The sequence below is a fragment of the Polypterus senegalus genome, chromosome 13 (assembly GCF_016835505.1).
Source record: "Polypterus senegalus isolate Bchr_013 chromosome 13, ASM1683550v1, whole genome shotgun sequence".
Lineage (NCBI taxonomy): Eukaryota > Metazoa > Chordata > Cladistia > Polypteriformes > Polypteridae > Polypterus > Polypterus senegalus.
In genome coordinates this window covers 87,141,671-87,156,151 of record NC_053166.1, presented here as the reverse complement: position 1 = coordinate 87,156,151, position 14,481 = coordinate 87,141,671, and the positions used below count along the sequence as shown (strand labels likewise).

General features: G+C 38.1%; 1 protein-coding gene across 3 annotated transcripts in view; it reads left to right on the top strand.

Annotated features, from left to right (window-relative positions):
• The first annotated feature begins 1,003 nt into the window (after positions 1-1,003).
• b4galt3 (UDP-Gal:betaGlcNAc beta 1,4- galactosyltransferase, polypeptide 3) overlaps positions 1,004-14,481 on the top strand; it is an 86,471-nt gene continuing 72,993 nt past the window's right edge. The window contains exon 1 of one of the 3 annotated variants that reach the window (XM_039775412.1): positions 1,004-1,153. The gene's annotated coding sequence lies outside the window, so the exon portion shown is untranslated. Of the gene's footprint in view, positions 1,154-1,312; positions 1,362-14,481 lie in introns of those variants that run through there. The other 2 variants (XM_039775413.1, XM_039775415.1) reach the window with 2 other exon arrangements.

The following is a 14,481-nucleotide window of genomic DNA, read 5'->3' as shown; positions in this document are numbered from 1 at the left end:
GGTGCGGTAATGTGCTGTACCAGTGCATTCTCCCCAACCTGACCTGATTGACCTCTTGGTTCCAGTAAGGGTACTAATAATGCTGCAGCATACTAAAACATTTTAGACCATTGGGCACTTCCACCTTTGTGCCAACAGTTTGGGAAAGTCCCTTTTCAGTTTCAGCATAACTTTTCCCCTGTGTACAAGCCAGGTCCATAAGGACATGGAGAAACTTAAGTGGCCTGCACAGAGCCCTGCCCTCAATTAATTTTTTATTGCCCCAAGAGGGAAATTTTGTTTGTCAGCAGGTTTCACAGAAAGACAATGACATAACAGTAAAACACATTGCAAAGAACACAGCCATAAAAACATAAACTTAGTTTAACTAAATAAAATAAAAACATGAATACATGAATATGATACTTATGGTGACACATTAGATCAAACATATTACAAATAAAAATGACATCCACATTTAGATTTGACTCATGAATTATGCAAATGATAACTGTTCAGCCCATGATTTAAGCCTATGGATGCTTATTAAAATGAACTTAGTCCAGTAACAGAACTCTATAAATAAAGTATATGTTTAGTTTTAATCCAGCTGTTTTGAAATAGTTTTTTGGACAAGTGTGGTCTGAAGGTGTAGCAGCTAGTCTTCAGACCTTGAACCTTTGTGGGGCACAGGATGGGGAGGGAAAAATGATGAATGTTATTTACTTTACAGCACATGATGGAATAAACATATTTTTAATTAAGAAGTATTATTGACACATCTCCAGTATTCAGTGTTAAAATAGGTCAATACGAAAAAATACGGAAATGTTTACATACAACGTGAACTGCTAAATTGTGAATTATGCAATAAAAGTAATATTGATTATATTTTCACCATACTTTTTTGACTTCATTTAACGTACGGAGTTAATCACCATTCAGTGTGGAATGTTTCGTTTTCAATGCGGCGACCCACATTTCGTGCCACCCATTGACGTCACCCGCACAATTTGCCCCGCAACATGGCGACTCCCGGTATTGGAATGTATGCGATGGGCAGGTGTAGTTTGTCTCCAGGAAATGTTTCTTTGATTTGACCTGTCATACCAAGCTGTTATATACATGGCCACAGTCTTCTCGATGCAGCGAAACAGGAGTCAACATTTTTGAGGTACACAAATAATACGATTTGTTGCATTAATGTCTTGGCCTTATGAGATTTCAGCAGCCTTGGATTTTAGTGAAACCACATACGGGTTTGCAAGAGGGGTGGGGGATCGTTCCGCTACGCGCTTCTATTGCGCCCGTGCACTCTGCAAGCCCTGGCAGTTCTGGTCAGCCGGGAAAAGAGCCGCACGATGTGCAATAACGAAAAGTATGTAAGTTAAGGAAAAATATCAGATGTCGATGCTAGTTGTGGAACTTTCTTTTTTTTTTTTTATCATTCTCTGTTCGTTCGGTTTCGTACTAACAGAAGCCCCAAAAATGTGTGGAGGTCCTTCTCTCCGGCAGCATGTTAGTACAATTCGGGCGATCGGGAAGCTCTTAATTGTATGGTTTTGTGTTCATTTACGTCTTCTCGTTTTGAGACTTTGTTTAGTTTTATCCACCTGTGGGAGCTGTGGCTGCTGCTGGGTTTGGGAGTGAGCTCATATTTGGGTTGAAATAAGGAATATATTTAATTAACTGTATGCAACTCTGGATTCAATGACAACCAAGGCGAAGACACGAGGCCAACTATAGGGTGGTTCAGATTTAATTATGCAGGTCCAAATCATCTGGATGACTTTGATTTATGCGGGGACGATTCTTCATGTCGTCAGTTCGCACACTTTTCGATGGTCCGGGATTTTACGGGTGATTTATCTATGTAATAAACTTAAGTTTTATAGCGTAATGAAAATTGCATAATTCGATCTGGAGCACCCTATAGGTGCGTTATGACAGAGGTCATTTACAATTAAATTTTTCATATCTATATTTTTTCTCTTTCTCATGCCGAAATTCCACGCCTATTTTAATAAATTACAAGAAGCTAGTTTCCTTGAGAATTATTAATTTAAACACTTATTTGAGGGTAATATTTTTGACAAAACAGAACTGTTGGGAACGTTAAATGTTTTCCCTTCTTGCATCTATTTTCAGAGCCATTTAGCCTACTTAATTACTAATCAGTAGCTGGAGCTTTTGTCCTGGCAACATTGGGCAAATAGGATAATTTATAATGTACCTGAAATCGTTCCGTACTAACACCGTAAGAAGATAAGACTTCATGCAGTACTGGCAGTGAAGGATCATTAGATCTAAATCGCTTTTGCAGTTGACAGCGTTCGGAGATAAGGAGGGCAATTCCACCAGTTAGGCAAATCTAGTGTAACTCGACAAACCGGACTTGTTCCAGCCTGTTTGATTGTACCAATAAGAATTAGGGAAAGTCACATTCGGCAAGTTAAGTGTCACCCCTTAGATTGCGTCGTACCAGTTTAAAGGCGAAGTTTACTGTAGTGTTGTGGATTGAGAGTTCATGAAACTCCCATTCGATGAAAAACAAAGTCTTGGAGAAAGGTTCCCTTTTTTCCTTCATCTGATGCTGTATTTTGAATTACATCATTTATCGATTATGTTCGTTACCAAATAATACACAGATAACACCACGGTTAATCACAGTATGCAAATGTAAATCCATTAAAATGTTTTATTTGCATTCATGAACGCAAAAAATACTGTTAGAATGTTTCCATCATGTCACATTTAAGTATAAAACTGAAAATAAAATGTAATTAAAATTTACCAGATTATACAATTCATTCATGTATAGAATGTTGTTCGAAATCAATGTAACATGAACATAATCAATTTAATATTTTTAAACATGTATATAAGGAAAACAACAATAACATTTATTGGCTTAATGTGAATATATCTTAACATTGTTTTTATCACTTCTTAGTTTGGTGGTTCATTGTTTGTACACTTTTTCTGGTGCATCACTTTGAGCCATCCAGCAGAAGTCCACAATCATTCTGACATTACAACGTCACTGGTACCTTCATTCCATGTCCTTGATATCCTGATGGAATCTTTCACCCAGTTCTTCACTCACTGCTCCAGGATTTTCAAGGAAAATGTGAACTTTGAGGCTGTTGTACCTGAATGCCATCAAATTCTGCATTAGAAATCCTTTTTCTAATATTGGATCCTAGCCTCGGACAAACCTAGAAACATTTGGTAAAAATACACCTACAACAAGGTTCATCTCATGACTGGGTATTTTAAAAACTGCTTCATTAAGTCATGCTTAAAATGCACTTTATCTCGATCCATCAGGCTAGGTCTGATAATAAGTTTATGAACAAGCTATCGCCTTTTTTCTAGCTGGCCGTTCCTTCTGAAACTAATTTAAATTCTTGCTTCGCTGTCTCAGTCATGGGTCCAGACGTCTCTCTAGTTGCTTCACATGCTGCTACCTGCTTTTATAATTCTTCGCCATATTTATTATAAGCCATGTTCTGACCTTTTTATCAAAAAACTAACTGTTTTGCTTTAAACATAGAGTTTAACATTGGAAAATATTAAATTCAAACAAATTATCATAAAATAAAATATTAATGTTTAATTATAGTGCAAAAACAATAAACTATAATTGCCATCTAAAATGTTTTGTTAAAAAATGTAATGTGATGTAGAAAGAGTTTTCATTTTTGAATTAAACATCCAAAAAAGTAAAACGAAAATCACATGAAATAATCAAAAGCAATTTTTTCAAAGTATACCACTATAATATGTCAAATACAAGAATATTTGTTTCTCATTTTTGTCAGTGAGAGGCCAATGAAAAACATGTACAATCCTGTATGTAGTAGAAAAAAGTCTGGTGAAGAGATTAAAGATGTTTCTATAAGAAGTGTGTGGTGAAAGAATTTTCCATCAATTGAGGGTTTCAGTAGCTGATCTGAATTGAGATATTTTTGGAAGAAATTATAACTACAGTATATGTATTCTCAAGGGTGCCCATCAATATGTGTGAGGTTTTCCTCTACAGTCCACAATTTAAAGAAGTATGTATCAGTTTTGTTAGGGTCTGTTAATATGGGCATGAGAGTAAAGACACAAGGCAGCTAAAATGGACTAAATTCTGATTTTTCACTTGTATCTGATTTTTGTTTTTTTTTGTATTCCTGTTGAAACTAATGTTCACAACTGACCCAAGCCTTTTTACCAATGTTTCAGAAAACATACTTTTCACACACTCAGACTTCCAGCCTCAGTGTATTTTGCCTTTGACTTTTCTTCATACCTCTACCTAAAGTATTTCCTGCAATCACCCAGTTTTGTACTAGACACACTTTCACATGAATCACCTTCACACTTTTCACCATGCCCTGATCAACATTCCTTACCAGTGAGTAATCTATTGCGTTTGTTACGCATCCATATTCATATGCCATCAGCATTCTTTTTTTCCTCCTTCTCAAACATGGTGTTACACATAACCATTTCCATCACAACACCAAACTCCAGAATAGGAGTGTGAGATATGTATTATCTATGATAATATCTTAATTGTTGTTTTAAACGAAGTTCAAGCTGAAATTATAGAGTAAGTCACTCACTTTGCCAAAACAATGGAAAATACGCCTTAAGATTCCACGCATTCATTGTCTGATGTAACCCAACAGGATAGACTACTGTGTGTGTGTGTGTGTGTGTGTGTGTGTGTGTGTGCACTGTCGGTGAACCATAAATGAAGCTAACGTAGCTGCCTAAAACTGAGTGAGCAAACAGCTCCAGGAGATGAATAGCCTCTCAATGTACAGGTGCCGGTCATAAAATTAGAATATCATGACAAAGTTGATTTATTTCAGTAATTCCATTCAAAAAGTGAAACTTGTATATTAGATTAATTCATTACACACAGACTGATGTATTTCAAATGTTTATTTCTCTTAATTTTAATGATAATAACTGACAACTAATGAAAGTCCCAAATTCAGTATCACGGAAAATTAGAATATCAATTAAGACCAATGCAAAAAAAGGATTTTTAGAAATGTTGGCCAACTGAAAGGTATGAACATGAAAAGTATGAGCATGTACAGCACTCAATATTTAGTTGGGGCTCCTTTGGCCTGGATTACTGCAGCAATGCGGCGTGGCATTTAGTCGATCAGTCTGTGGCACTGCTCAGGTGGTTTTAGAGCCCATGTTGCTCTGATAGTGGCCTTTAGCTCTTCTGAATTGTTGGGTTTGGTGTATTGCATCTTCCTCTTCACAATACCCCATAGATTTTCTGTGGGGTTAAGGTCAGGCGAGCTTGCTGGCCAATCATGAACAGGGATACCATGGTCCTTAAACCAGGTACTGGTAGTTTTGGCACTTTGCACAGGTGCCAGGTCCTGTTGGAAAATGAAATCTGCATCTCCATAAAGTTTGTCAGCAGCATGAAGTGCTCTAAAACTTCCTGGTAGACAGCTGCGTTGACCTTGGACCTCAGAAAACGCAATGGACCAACACCAGCAGATGACATGGCACCCCAAACCATCACTGACTGTGGAAACTTTACACTGGACCTCAAGCAACGTGGATTCTGTGCCCCTCCTCTCTTCCTCCAGACTCTGGGACCTTGATTTCCAAAGGAAATGCAAAATTTACTTTCATCAGAGAACATAACTTTGGACCAACATTTAGCAGCAGTCCAGTCGAGATGCTTCTGACACTGTCTCTTGTTCAAGAGTGGATTGACACAAGGAATGCGACAGCTGAAACCCATGTCTTGCATACGTCTGTGCGTGGTGGTTCTTGAAGCACTGACTCCAGCTGCAGTCCACTCTTTGTGAATCTCCCCCACAGTTTTGAATGGGTTTTGTTTCACAATCCTCTCCAGGGTGAGGTTATCCCTATTGCTTGTACACTTTTTTCTACCACATCTTGTCCTTCCCTTCGCCTCTCTATTAATGTGCTTGGACACCGAGCTCTGTGAACATCCAGCCTCTTTAGCAATGACCTTTTGTGTCTTGCCCTCCTTGCACAAGGTGTCAATGGTCGTCTTTTGGACAACTGTCAAGTCAGCAGTCTTCCCCATGATTGTGTAGCCTACAGAACTAGACTGAGAGACCATTTAAAAGCTTTTGCAGGTGTTTTGGGTTAATTAGCTGATTAGAGTGTGGCACCAGGTGTCTTCAATATTGAACCTTTTCACAATATTCTAATTTTCCGAGATACTGAATTTGGGACTTTCATTAGTTGTCAGTTATAATCATCAAAATTAAAAGAAATAAACATTTGAAATACATCAGTCTGTGTGTAATGAATGAATCTAATATACAAGTTTCACTTTTTGAATGGAATTACTGAAATAAATCAACTTTGTCATGATATTCTAATTTTATGACTGGCACCTGCCAACAGCTGGCAGGGGAAACTGTTGAACACGTTGTAAAGTCGACCAGTCATAACTTGCATAGGTCGTATGTTGACGAGTACCTGTATTTAAAACACTCATACATATCTTTGCCTTCTAAACCCTCTGTGATGACACAAGGGAGGGAGGAAAAAAGAAAAGAAAAAAGACTTTTAGCAGGTATTAAAAAAACTTTGCATGTTGCAAAGTGTTTCTTGATAACTGAAGACAGAATTAGATAGTAATTATATTTGCATTTGTGATAGTTAAGCAGCGCCAGGAAGCAAGGATAACTGTCATGGCTCAAGAAAAAAAAATAGAGAAGAGTGCAACAAGTACAGATTGAGTACCTGTGATTTTAATTGTGAAGCTGATGAGATGTGTGGTGTTTTTGGAATACCTAGGGAAAGTAAAGGACACAAGTTACAGGCCATCCTGTTTGGAGCATTGTTTTTTTATTTCTTCTCCAAATGTTGTAAAATGGAATAAACTAACAGAGGGAAAGGTGGGCTTCTTAGCAACAGAACAATAATTGAGTTGTGCAAATGGCACAAATCTGTAATAATAAAAAAAGGAAATGCATCCTCTTAAAAAAGCTAAATAGGCTGTGTAGCAATCTATAGGAAACCAAATAAACGCAAAATTGCATGTTTTTGGCTTTGTTCAAATTTTTTAAAAATTCTTTTTAATTTAACAGTTTGATTGTAAACTTTACCAGATTGTGAATGGGGTATTTAAATGCATTGTCTATGCTGTGTATTCATTATCAGTGATGTGAAGTGCATTTGGCTGCAAAAAACAATTACATACGAGAGATAAAGTATAAGAACATGGTTCAAAAACACTATACAGTTATTCAAACATATATTGCACTTTGAGCAATCAAAATGAATGCAGCAGCTTCTGTTGCTGGTGTGTGGCTTTCTTCTTCAAACCTCACTCCTCCAAAGGATAATAATACAATTGGGCATATACATCAAGGTCATTTTATTTAAAAATGGACTTAACTTTACACTGATGCTATGGAATATTTGCATTTTAAGTAGTCAGCCTCTACAACAAGAAGATTGATTTCTGCAGCACACTTTCATACACAGGATGTAACTCAAAGTGCTTTACAGGCTGTCTAAAAGAAAAATTACAAGAAAAGAAAAATTCAGTTAGCTAAGACTAATAATATTGAATACATAATAAAAACAAATCAATGCAGGTTTACATCAAAATAGGTATACAATTAGTAGCTAGGTGGAGCCGTTCTATGTTGTGTTGCATTCTTAGTCTCTAAAGATAAGAACAATGATAAGGTCAGATGACTGTGAGGGAAAAAATGTAAAAACTCTAGTTATGCTGGATTGGAAAAAAAAAAACAATCTGCAGGTGTTCCAAGATCAAAAAAACGTCCAGCCCCCACTGGGTATTCTACCTAACATAAATTGTTCTGTAAGTCGCTGTCATTGTCTCCAGGCTTCATCTCAGAAGATGAGAATACAATGGGTCTTGTGGACAGCTGGGGCATCCAGCTTTATTTATGCTGTACAGTGCCTTGATCAGATGGTGGTGCATCAAATTCTCTGCATCAGTAGTCAGTTGGGAGTACAACTAAAGTATAGCTACGAAACAGCCAAATTTAAAAAGTGTGTTTTAAGGAGTTTTTGATGATCCAGGATGTTAGCCTGGCATATCTATATCAAGAGTCATCATTTTTGGTGGATAACAGCAAATGGCCACCTCACCACTTCTTTTATACCTAGCTTTTGGAATGATAAGAAGACCACCATTAAAAGATCTAAGTAACTACTTGATGTTATCTATATCTATGTTTATCTATACTCGCCTAAAGGATTATTAGGAACACCATACTAATACAGTGTTTGACCCCCTTTCGCCTTCAGAACTGCCTTAATTCTACGTGGCATTGATTCAACAAGGTGCTGAAAGCATTCTTTAGAAATGTTGGCACATATTGATAGGATAGCATCTTGCAGTTGATGGAGATTTGTGGGATGCACATCCAGGGCACGAAGCTCCCGTTCCACCATATCCCAAACATGCTGTATTCGGTTGAGATCTGGTGAAATGTGGGGGCCATTTTAGTACAGTGAACTCATTGTTATGTTCAAGTAACCAATTTGAAATGATTCGAGCTTTGTGACATGATGTATTATCCTGCTGGAAGTAGCCATCAGAGGATGGGTACATGGTGGTCATGAAGGGATGGACATGGTTAGAAACAATGCTCAGGTAGCCCGTGGCATTTCAACGATGCCCAATTGGCGCTAAGGGGCCTAAAGTGTGCCAAGAAAACATCCCACACACCATTACACCACCACAACCAGCCTGCACAGTGGTAACAAAGCATGATGGATCCATGTTCTCATTCTGTTTACGCCAAATTCTGACTCTATCATTTAAATGTCTCAACAGAAATCGAGACTCATCAGACCAGGCAACTTTTTTCCAGTCTTCATCTGTCCAATTTTGGTGAGCTTGTGCAAATTGTAGCCTCTTTTTCCTATTTGTAGTGGAGATGAGTGGTACCCGGTGGGGTCTTCTGCTGTTGTAGCCCATCCGCCTCAAGGTTGTGCGTGTTGTGGCTTCACAAATGCTTTGCTGCATACCTCGGTTGTAACGAGTGGTTATTTCAGTCAAAGTTGCTCTTCTATCAGCTTGAATCAGTCGGCCCATTCTCCTCTGACCTCTAGCATCAACAAGGCATTTTCGCCCACAGGACTGCCGCATACTGGATGTTTTTCCCTTTTTACACCATTCTTTGTAAACCCTAGAAATGGTTGTGCGTGAAAATCCCAGTAACTGAGCAGATTGTGAAATGCTCAGACGGCCCGTCTGGCACCAACAACCATGCCATGCTCAAAATTGCTTAAATCACCTTTCTGTCCCATTCTGACATTCAGTTTGGAGTTCAGGAGATTGTCTTGACCAGGACCACACCCCTAAATGCATTGAAGCAACTGCCATGTGATTGGTTGATTAGATAATTGCATTAATGAGAAATTGAACAGGTGTTCCTAATAATCCTTTAGGTGAGTGTATATTATACATATGACAGCATTATGAATCCTTATGGTCTTATGAAGAAATTAAATCTTCTAGAAGTGATTACATTCCTAGGAATAATTCAGAGGATGAAGGTGAATAAAGCTCCCTGGTTTCCTGATATTTGGAAGCCAGTTTACATTGTAAGAGAAGTATAATTGTGAGCAACAAAAGTAGACTGAAAATGTGTGACACACATGAATACAAACATGCAATTTTGTCCGGATTCCTTCTGTGCATAACGGGTAGAATGAAACTCGTACAGTCAACTGTGTGGTGCAGTACTTTTTTCTTTGATAATGTCATATTGTGGAGAATGAAGAATTGGCTTTTGCCCTTGAATTACATTCAGCCTTCAAGTGCTCCAGTCAGTATGAATTTAGTCAGCAAATACTCAACCACTATTTCACCTGAAATGAGTATATAACCTTGGGCTGTAGAACAGTCTGCTTTTGACAAATCAAAGGCGGTGTTCTTTGTCATTCAGACAAAGGCAGTCCACTTCTTTAATGCCAGCAGATGCTGTCAAAATGAAAATGTCAATAGGCTGTTTGTGAAAATGTGCAAAGGTAACTTGAAAGTCCAAAAAATCCAGAGAGTTGCATACAGAGTTCAAAACTGTGACATGGCCGAGAACCAGCTGAAATTTTAAAATGAAATCTCTATTTTGAAACTATGATGTAAAAGAGTTCTGAATGTAGAGTCCTAAAGCAAAAGGAATTTGGCCTTGGCAAATATATTTTTTAACTTTGTTTACTATAGGTGGTGTATAGTGGAAGTCTGAAATTCTGGGAGTTATAGAAATCAGATCCAGATTTTCTTCCTCATTATAGTGTTTGTTTTGTGTACTGTGATCCATAAACTGTTTTAATCTCTTGTGATTCAGAATTCACTTAGAATTAGGTGGCAGTGCAGGTGGTATTCCAAATCAAAGGTTTATCTTTGTCAGCTGCACCTTTTACTTTCTATCAACAATATTTTTGTTTTTGCAATGCCTTTAGGTTACATCCTACTGTATTTGCTTAAGAAGCACAACAAAGGCTACCAAAGTAACTTATCCTTTAACCTTCTTACAGTCTAATGCCATTAAATGTTTTTGTTACTTCATCATTAGATTCCACTTTGTTAGTGTAAAAAATAAAAAATTCTTACTTATATTCACTCCTGTTGACACTGGGTTAACAAACCTGTACTTAATAGTTGTCTTTCTAGCTAGTCTTTTGTAATCATTTCGTATTAAATTTACTGGGATGCCTGATAAATAAGGCTGGTACATCACTACATGTCTTCAAGTTGGGTAGCAGATTACACTAATGATTGCAGTTGTTGGCTGTTTTTGCTTTGATGATTTCAGATTACACAACTGGAAATTGCAAGGGATGACAGATTACGCTACTCCCTCACAACTTTCAGCAGTTTCAGATTTCCATTATATTGCAAGTTTGCCACATTTTGATAGACAATTAACACGCTAACCTGACAGTGCCTGTGGCTGTATGAATGCCCTCTCTTCCTGTCTTTTTATCTTCTTCCATCGTTTTGTGGAATGACAATCATTAGATGTAGGACAGATAAGTCTGTGTTCTGTTTGTGCAGTATGCAGTCCAAAACACCTGTTTTCTACCTTTAATTAAGGTCATATTGCAGGGCTCCAGATAGCGACAAAAATGGTCGCCAGTGCGACTTGATTTTCTATTTTGCGACAAGTTTTTTCATTCCAGTCGCCGGTGGCGACTCTCTCTCTCAATCTAAGTTTTAAATTTAAAGCAACAGAAATGGCTTTTAATTATGTGCGAACACACTCAGTGTGTCTGCCTTTCCTATTACACTATCACGTGATTAAAGCCAAACCGAAGCGAGGCATCATCTGACATGCCCACTCTGCTTCAAATGTCATCTCGCTAAATGCTGCGGGTAGGGATCTGAAATAGAAGAGTGCTTGTAAAGAAAGTGACAGAAAATGAGATGAATTAAAAAATAAAATTCAATGCAGCATATATGATTGCACTGGAGGAAATGCCGTTCACAAAGTTTAAATCTCAAATTCTGCTGATGAAGAATGGCATGGATGTGTCAAAAACATGATAATGATAATGCATGTGCAGAGTTTGTAGGTTGCATTGCAGATGAATTAAAAAGTAATGTGCTGGAAGAAGCTTTAAAGGTAAAGTACATTTCTGTTATAACTGATTGTGGAACAGATGTCTCAGGGAAAGACAATGTCATCACATACTGTAGGTATGTATCTGATGGAACACCTAAGACTCATCTAGTAGGTTTGGCCAAGATTGATTATGGTGATGCAGAAGGGATTCAAAACACCATTAAATCACTGCTTCAGAATGCTGACCCAACCAACCCAAATTGGTGGGTACATAAAATGAGTGCTTTTGGAGCAGATGGTGCAAGCGTGAACATGAGTGCCACAGGGGGAATAGGGGCACTTTTCAGAAAAGAGATATTTGAACATGCTCTGTCTTTCCACTTTTTTACCCCATCGGCTGGAACTGGCAATGCTAAACACACAAAGGTCAGTGCCAATGATTGAAAAAGTTTATGACCTTCTACAACTAGTGTGGAAAATGTATCATTTCAGTCCCAAAAGCAAGCGGGAGCTGAAGGCTATAGGAGCAGAATTAGGATACACAGTACGAAACCCATCCGCAGTAAAAACTCAGCGCTGGTTGTCACACATTTATCGGCACACTCAGTTTTTCTCCATTCAAACTATGCAGCAGGTCAGGGGCAGTACACTGCTGTGCATCATCATACGGAGCACCTTGCAGTCATGTCCAAAAACATAGACATAAAGGGAAGAGCCAAACACATTGTTCAGCAAATGGAAAGCCTGTCTTTCGTTGCATTTTGTCACTTTTTACATGACCTTTTTTCAGAGGTCTCAAAGCTGAGCCTTACACTTCAAAAAATTCTCATATACTTCATCAGGCAGTTGCTGCAATTGTAGGCTGTGTGGTAACAATTAAAGGATTGAAGGAAAATGCTTTGAGAGAAGGGAAGCTGCAGGAATTCTTACAGCACTTAGGTTCTCAACCTGAAGGTTCAAGGCAACAGGAAGGGCCATCAACAAGCAGGAGGGAGAGGGCTGCAAGTAGCCACACAGTCCTAACCTTCCAAAATGTTAAATTGAAAGGCCCCCAGAATCAGGCCACATTCAGAAGTGATCTAAAGGCCACAATTGAAAAACCAGCTATCATTACTGTTAAAGAATTGGAGATCAGGTTTGCAAGCATGATGTCAAGTGTTACATAGCACTGACATTCAAAGGAATCAGAAATCATCAGGTCATTTTCAGTGTTTTGTCATGATGCATGGCCAGAGGACATTGATAGCTGTGGCAAGTGTGAGATAGATGCACTTGTTAAATTGTACAGGGAGCTCTTATCAAACAATGCTGTGATGTCACAGCTGTGCAGAAGGAATGGCTAATGTTGAAATATTAGTGAAGGGTCAGTTTATGAATAAGACTTACGTTGACCTATGGACAGTGATGCTGAGCAAGGAGCCGTTCTGTATAGATTTTAAAAATCTGCTTCACTTAGTCAAAATAATGCTGGTGCTTCCGATATTTGCAGATCAGTGCGAGCAAGGATTTTCAGCACAAAACAGAATAAAATCAAAACTGCTGAACTCCCTAAGTGTAGAAACACTGGAAGACTTGGTAAGGATCAGTACAGAGGGCCCTACACTTGAACTTTTTGACCCAGAGCCCAGTGTAAAGCGCTGGTTGTTAGCCAGCAAAAAAAAAAGCGCTGACCAAAGTATACTGGCTGGCCTAATGATGCTGACATTGTAATGGTTAGTGACAATGAACTTGAAGAGTAATTAATTTCTTAATAATTTTGCAATGAGTGTACAAATATAATTTCAGAAATGATTGTTTATAATGTTTGTTATTGTGTTAATTCTTGTGTTATTATGTGTAAGACATTTTCAGTGTTTGTATTTGTAGTGTTCCTTACACATGTTGTGTATAAGACTCTGGACTCGAAGTATTACTTATTAGTAAACATTTGCACTGTTCACATTTATGTGTCATTTATTCTTCTGTTATTATTATCTATACGACCTTGCAGAGGACACTAGTAGGCAGGTCAAATAGCTCAGATAGGAGAAAGGAAAGGCAGTGTGAGGTAGACTGAAGAAACAAATAAACAATGCAAGTTAAATATTATTTGTTTATTTCACATTTGGCATTCGGTAGTGATTATAGCTCCCAAAAAAGCATTTGGCTCCTAAATATTTTGGGTTTAGGAGCCAATGGCTCCCAAATTTTTTTTTCTGTCTGGAGCCCTGTATTGTATGTGTTGTATTTCTGGCTAAGTGCTCATTGGTTGTTCACACTCGTGCACACAGGGGTCCACCCTGTGACTAAAGTGAATCAAACCTGTTTGATTTTGTTGTGGCTTATCTCTGAGTGCTACGACTGAGTCATTGGGGATGTCTCAGTATACGACTGCTGTATACGGGCACATTTCTCCTCTGTTGACAATTCTCTTCAGTTATATAAAGGAAAGCTAAACCTGAAAATCACTGAAAAAGTGATGCCAGTTTTACTTGCCTATAATTGCCAGTGTTGGCACACTCTCCTTTATATGACAATTGTTTCGTCCTAAGATATCATTTTATAGTAGTAAACAATTAGAACAATCTAGACAAGAACAAGCCATCCAGGGAACAAAACTCACCAGGGGTCTCACGTATAAAGCCGTGCGTAGAACTTGCACTATAACATGGCGTAAGCACAAAATCGGGAATGTGCGTATGCACAGAAAAATCCAGATGCAGGAATCTGTGCATACGCAAACTTCCACATCCCAACTCCTCCCAGAATTACACCTCTTTGAATATGTAAAATAATATATAATATAAATAGCCCTTAAGATCAGCGTTCTGTGAAAAGACAATGGCAAAACCACGAGGAAAAATAGAACAATTTCGGCGAATACCAAGTGGAGGCAAGGACAAACGTACTATTTGTTGGTTTAAACAGTGGTATAAACAAGAAAAGAAAGCTGATTGAGTGA